The following is a 6727-nucleotide window of genomic DNA, read 5'->3' on the forward strand; positions in this document are numbered from 1 at the left end:
GCCACACCCACTTCCATTGTCTGACCGACCATTCAGAGGGTTCTCCTAGGGGTCCCTCCATTGGCTCAAGCTGATCACCAAGATAGCTAATCATTTCATCCCAATCACTGTATCTTTCCATTGCTTCTCCCATTACTCGCCCCACCAGCTCCTCTCTTGCGGCCTTCTCTTGGTCGTAGGCTTCTCCCATCTCTGTCAGCGCTGTTGTCAGGCTGATCAGCGGGTGCCCTCTGTAAGATACTTTTACTCTGTTTGCCGCTCGTACAGGATGTGAATTCCACTTGTCGAGTGGAGTTTGGACTCGATCATACAACATTTTTAGGGGTAACTGAGTGTTTTCAATCACCACTCGTTCTGGTTCTGCTATTCTCTTGTTGATTTTGGTTCTCAGTGTTGGGCTTGTAGCCCAAATTATCAGTCCTCCCAGAGAGATCTCACAGTACTCTGTTTGGTGAGGTTCTTCATAGTTTGGGCCCCACTTGAATGTAACTAGCTTATTCTTTATTTCCATCTGGACCATATTAAAGATCCATGGTGTTCCCATCGGGCTAGGGTTATATGGGAATTTTAAGTTATCACTCAACAGGGTTAGGCCAGGGACTCTGTGGCTAGCTCTAGTGAGATCTGCTTCTCTAAATGTTTGCAGATGTGAATTATAATAATTTCTTGTTTTTGCCAGAAAATTTGAAAAGTCCTTCTTTGGTCTGTCTAATTCCACCACTTGGCCTCTTACAAGCAGGGCCGGTTTATATATCTCAGTTCCGGGTGCTTGAAACAACATATTCTGCACTTCTTCAGTTGTATGGCTACTCTGAGTATTAAAGGCATTTACTTTATACTTCCACGTTGGTAAGGCTGCTATTGCACTGGTTTCAACACGACACGTTTCAATAGGCCTGACTTGTTTTACGTGCCCTATTTTCTTCCAGATGTGGCTTGGGCTTTTTATTGTTTTTCTTAGAGGTTCTTTACCTTTTCTTTTCTTGCGATGACTCCCAGCGATGAGTCCAGCGACCCCTTGTTCATTTCCTACTTGCGCGCTTTCTTGTTCGCATGCTTCCATTTCCCTTGGAATGCTTTTTTGGCCCAACTTTTCAGTCTTTTTTTCTCAGTTTTGTTTGTTACTGGCTCCTCCGAGCAGTTTTTGTATTCCTTAATCGGGTGGGCTGTGGCTCCCACCGAGCACGTTCCTTCTTCCTGGATCGGGTGGACTGCGGCTCCCACCGAGTACACTCCTTGGTATGGTGCAATGACCATCTGCACGGAAACTTTAACCCTCTGGGTGGAGTCGGGCTTTGTGGGCGTTCCTGCCCTCTGTGCAGCAGTTCCGGGGATATGAAGCACTCCTTTCCTCTCCCAAGCTTCAGGGGTTACTAAGAATTTGACTGTTTTCTGCATGGGCTTAGCTTCGTGCCTGGCCCATCCATCCAGACTAGTAGTATAATAGTACAAGTTATTACGTCTGGTTCCAGTCTCTCGGGGGACGTCTGGCAGGGGCACCAGGGGGACTTCCTGGTTCATAATTACCTCCGTAATCAGCTGAGCCCATGTTGTTAATTCCCAGGGCCCTGTCCAGCCTCTGTGTCTAGCCTCACCGGTTTCTTCGTCAGGTAACATGCCTGCTTCTTCTTTTTTGCTCCCTGCGCCTGTTTGGTTTCGAAGTACTCTAAAAACTAAGGGGAACTGCTGTGTGCCGAGGGGGGCATTCCTTTTCTTGCCCCTCGAAGAATCATAGGGCCAGGCTTGTTGTACAGCCTGCTCAAGCAAATTTCTGGGATTTAACTTTTTCCTGTGCTGCTGTCTTTCTTTTCTTTCTTCTAGTTCTCTTAGTTCTGGATATAATGGTGGGGCTGAAGGTGTTACCTTTAGAGAGCTGTAGATGAGTTCTTGGTCATACTGCTGTTCAGTCAGGGATCCCTCTAAGGTCTTGGTTTCTTCTTCATCAAGTTGAGCCTTGAAAGATTTGAGGGGACTGTGATACCTTCTTACTTGCCAGCCCATTGCCCTCTCAGAGTGCAGTAGTTGGCCTTCCTCCATCTGTGTGTCACAGGCTGAACAGTATTTTACTTCGGTTCCATCCCACTCGCATGCACAGTCTTTTGGGCCTTTGCCGCTTTTATCCCATTGTGTGATGATAGTTGCTCGAGGTAATGTGGTAATCCTGCATTCTCCACAAATGAATGCATCCATCACCTTTACAGGTTTTAGTTGCAGCTGTCGTGTGTCCATCTTGTTTGTTTTAGGCTTGATGGGCTTCTCCTTCCCTGGTCCTTCCCAGAGAAGAGGTAATCCACTTGGTTTCAGGCAGAGCGTACAATTGTTCTCCAGCAAGCTCCACCTGAAGGTTTCTCCTTCCTTTGACAGGTATCCTTTCTTTGCATATTCCAATGTGCTCAAGGCCCTACCCGTCCAAAGCCCTGAGACTGTTCTTCTTAGTATCACTCCCCCGCATATAGTGGCCAGTCTAATATAGGGGAGCATGGTGCTTGGTTCTGTGGCCATACTCTGGTTTCTGGTTTCAACTAGCTAGGAATTGGCTTCAGTTGCTCTATTCCTTGGATCCCTTTCTTTTCTAGGTCAACTGTGTTTTTATCTAACACTTTTCTCACTCTGTCTGTGGTGTTATATTTGGGCTTCACTGCAACTGCTGATGGGTGATCCTGTGCTCTGACCCACACCTTCTGTCCTACCCTGAATGGGGCCTCAGAGTCTGACTGTTCCTCTTTATCCTCAGAGCTCCGCCCAACTTCAGGCGTGCTAAAACGTCGTTGGTTGAGCTCTTCTGAGGGGGAGGATCTACTAGCTCGTCTCCTGTCATTCAAGGCTTGACATATTTCCACAGTTTTAGTACTCCATTCTTTGGTATTAGCATTTTTAGCTATCCAATTTTTGACTAAACCTATGGCTCTTTCTGCTACTCCATTGGCTTGAGGTGTGTAAGGAGGTGAATAAACGCGCATGACTCCAAAAGTCTGACACCAGTGATCTACCTGTGCATTGCGGAAATGTGTCCCATTATCGGTTCTCAACTCTTTTGGAACTCCTAACGACCCACAGACCTGTTCCAGCATACTAACAACACTGTTGCCATTAGCTTTTCTAGCTGGTTTCACCACCACGTACCCTGACATCGAGTCTACCAGCACTAGAAGGTATTTCTCTCCTTTCTTGCCTGTGACTCCCATAGGCCCAGCTACATCCATGCATACTGAGCCCCATGGTGTGGTACTTTTGATGGTTTGTCCATCCACTCGGTGCCCTCGCCTTCCTGCGTTGTATTGACCACATACATCACAGTTTTGCAACACCTTGCGGACCTGTTTCAACGGGACCCTGAGCTCCTGACACTCCAACTCCTTATGTGTGGGTTGTACGCCTGCATGACCTAGACCCTCATGCACGCCCCGTACAACCTGCTCCACGTACTTCTCTGGGACTCTCCGACCTTCGGAGGTTCTGTCTCACTCCTCGATCCCGACAAAGACTATTTTTCTCTGCTGTACATAACGGTCAACTTCTTCGTTGCCTTGCCAGTATTTTCCTTCTCTAGTGTGGGCCTTTTGGTGCTCTACTTCTAACTTCAGATTTAGCCTAATTTCAGCTATTTTCTTCCACAAGTCATGGTGAGCTACCACTTTGCCCTTGGCGCTTTCAAATCCATTTTCTTCCCAGATGGCTAAATCCTCATTTAGAGCTTGTGCACAATAGTGGCTGTCTGTCACTACTTTAGCTGTTTTTATTCTCTTGTGAGTTAATTCTAGTAGCCCTTCGAGTACTGCCGTAACTTCTCCTGTTTGTGCACTTCCCTGAACTCTCCCCCTTCTACGGCAGCACTCGTTCCCCTGATATTTGAGGATAAATCCCCAGTGTGCTACCTGATCTGACCCTTTTTTGGATCCATCTGTGTAGAGAGTCCAGTCGTGCTGCTTCGGTTCTTCGGGCACTTCTTTGGCCGCTTTTTTACTCACTGGCTGTGCAGGGCCTATCTCCAAATCGGGATCTAATAGAATATCTTCCCATCTACCCCACCTTGTTTTAGTAGCTTTGGTACTTTCTATTGTCCCTTTTCTGAGATACTTGTGCACTTGGCTTTGTGTCACTACTCTAATAGGCTGCCCCTGGGCCAAATCTTTTAATGTCCCCCAGTATCTAGCAAGCACTGCTAGCTTTTTTTCTTCCTGAGGAAACTTTTTCTCTACTGAGGTCAGGGTGTAACTCTATAGAGTAACTAATCCACCATTTTCGTTTTTTACTGCTATCATGGCATCATCACTGTCGCAGCTGACTTCAGCTATGAGTTTTGTCATTAGGCTTCTTGGTTCTAGCCTTACTGCTTCTTGAATCTTTTTCCTAAGTTCTTCTAAGTCCTGTTGGTTTTCTGCTGTCCAGACCCATAATTTCTTGCTATTTGTTAGACTGTCATTTTCTTTTTTCTTTAGGCAGGCATACAGTGGTTTGGCATATCTCTGATAGTTAGGGACATGATCTCTCACATAATTACACAGTCCTAAGATCTTCTGTAAGTAGTTCTCTGACTCAGGAGGCTGAATTTGCTCGAGTTTCTCCCTATACCCTTCCGAGAGTCCTAGGTCTGCTGTCACTTGAAACCCTAAATAATTAACTTGGAACTGTCCAAGCTGGCATTTTTTCAAATTCAGTTTCAATCCTGCCTCTGTGACTCGCTGCACCACTTTAGCTAACCTCTCCAGGTGCTCTTCCTCTGTGTCATTGCGATAAACACATTGTCGATGTAAATTGTGGCGCCTAAGTCTTTGAGCACGTCCATCACGACCGACTGGAACACATTAGGGGAGTTTTTATATCCCTGGGGTAATCGTTGCCAAACATAACTTTTTCCTTGATGGGTAAAAGCTGTCTTTCCCTGTGATTGTTTTGCCAGCCTAAGAGAGAAAAATCCATTTGCTAAATCGATACAAGATTTGTACTTTTTCACTTGCAGAGTTTTTAGGGTGCCCTGCGGGTTGATTAGGCTCGCTCTGTTGGCTACTGTTCGTCTATTAAGGGCTTTAAAATTAATCACTGGTCGCCACCCTCCTCCTGCTGACTCGGGTTTCTTTACTGCCTGGATTGGGCTGTTAGTTATGGGGTTTGTTTCTTCCCTAATAATTCCTAACGCTCCTAATTCTTTCACAATTTTGTTCATTTCCTCAACTGCTCCTGGATTCAGGGGATATTGTCTCACAGGTGGGTGAACCCCTCCTTCGATTATATGTACAAACTTTGGGCCTAGGTCTCCGCAATCATTTTTAAATCTGGCTATGGAGGCTTTCTCTAGTATTTGTTTTAACTTCTCTTTCCCAGCTGGGGAGAAGTCACTCTCATCTATTTTTTGTTTTGTCACTTCAGGGATATTTACAGGTTTATACCAGTCCTCAGACTCATCCTGTTTGTGTGTGAACCCTATTTTTACTAGCCTAGATTTTAACTTCTCTAACCTTCTGTTTAAGGCTCTTCGGTTCTTTTTTGGTTTCTTTAGTTCTTTCAGATCTGTAATTGTCATAAGGTTATAAGGCCCTTTTATCCACACAATTCCTTGCCATAACCCGTAAGGCATTGTTTCAATTTTTCCGTTTGCTAACTGAACTGTTAGGTGTCCTACTGTTTTTAGGTTCCTGCGGGTCATAGACACCTCTGCTCCGGAATCTATTAGGTAAGGTTCTCCCTCCATTTTAGTGTAGATTTCGTCCCCCTCCCAATAGGCATCTTCCAGAGTGACCCACAACCTATCTGCCATTATTTAGCTGGCCCTCCACTCCCTTTCTCACGGGATTCATGGAGGGCTCTTTTCTCTTCTGGGGTCAGTTTTGCATATTCTTCCGGGGGTAGGTATTTACCCCCTTTCTGTGGTGTGGAGTTTGAAGCTGGAGCTGAAAATCGTTTTGGTTGTTGGTCCCTATATTGTGGCTCTAACTGCCTTGGTGGTCTTTCCCTGTACTGTGTCCCTTGCTGTCTCGGGAACTGTTCTCTGTATTGTGGCTGTTGAGGGGCCTTTTGTGTCGGCTTTGGCGGTTTTTGGCTTTGTCTGCTCTCATTTTTCTTCTTTTCTTCCCAGAACAGCTGCTCTAGGTCGTATGATTTCACTGCCTGGTCTATCTGGGCGTCATTAGTTTCATGAGGCATTCTGGCAAAGGTGAGCTCTCCCCTTCTTCCCTTGGATACAATCCTTAAGGCTTTAACATACCTTTTAGGGGGAATTACTTGTTTAAGTTGATACCAAACTGGGGTGAGGCGTTGGCCTTGATCCATGCGCATCTTCGCCCGCTGAATGTGAGAGTCCTCGTCGTCCATGTCTTCTAGGACCAGTTTCTCATACTGGCTTTGAGCTGATTCCCCTTTACTCATTGGGTTTGTGGTGACATTACCAAGCCACAACTTTTTTGCTGCGTCACACTCAGTGGAGCTAACTACCATGGGCCACACATCTTTGATGTATTCTTCGGTGGTCTCTTGGGGTTGTTTTTCCCTCACTAAGGTTTTCAGCTTTTTATACTCACGATAACTGTCAGTTTCTGGGCCTGGGGCCTGGTTTTGTCTAGCTTGCCTGGCTCAAGGGTTGATTCGGGCACCTGATACGGTGGATTTGTCTCGGCCGGGTACATGTCATCTTCCTCATCGGACGATATTTCATCTCGCAATTTCTTTTCTGTTTCTTGGGCATATTTGTAGGCCGTCTTTTTCATTCTTCTCAGCATCACATCATGTACTA

This window comes from Nematolebias whitei, chromosome 7, assembly GCF_014905685.2.
Source record: "Nematolebias whitei isolate Nwh7 chromosome 7, NemWhi1, whole genome shotgun sequence".
Taxonomy (NCBI): domain Eukaryota; kingdom Metazoa; phylum Chordata; class Actinopteri; order Cyprinodontiformes; family Rivulidae; genus Nematolebias; species Nematolebias whitei.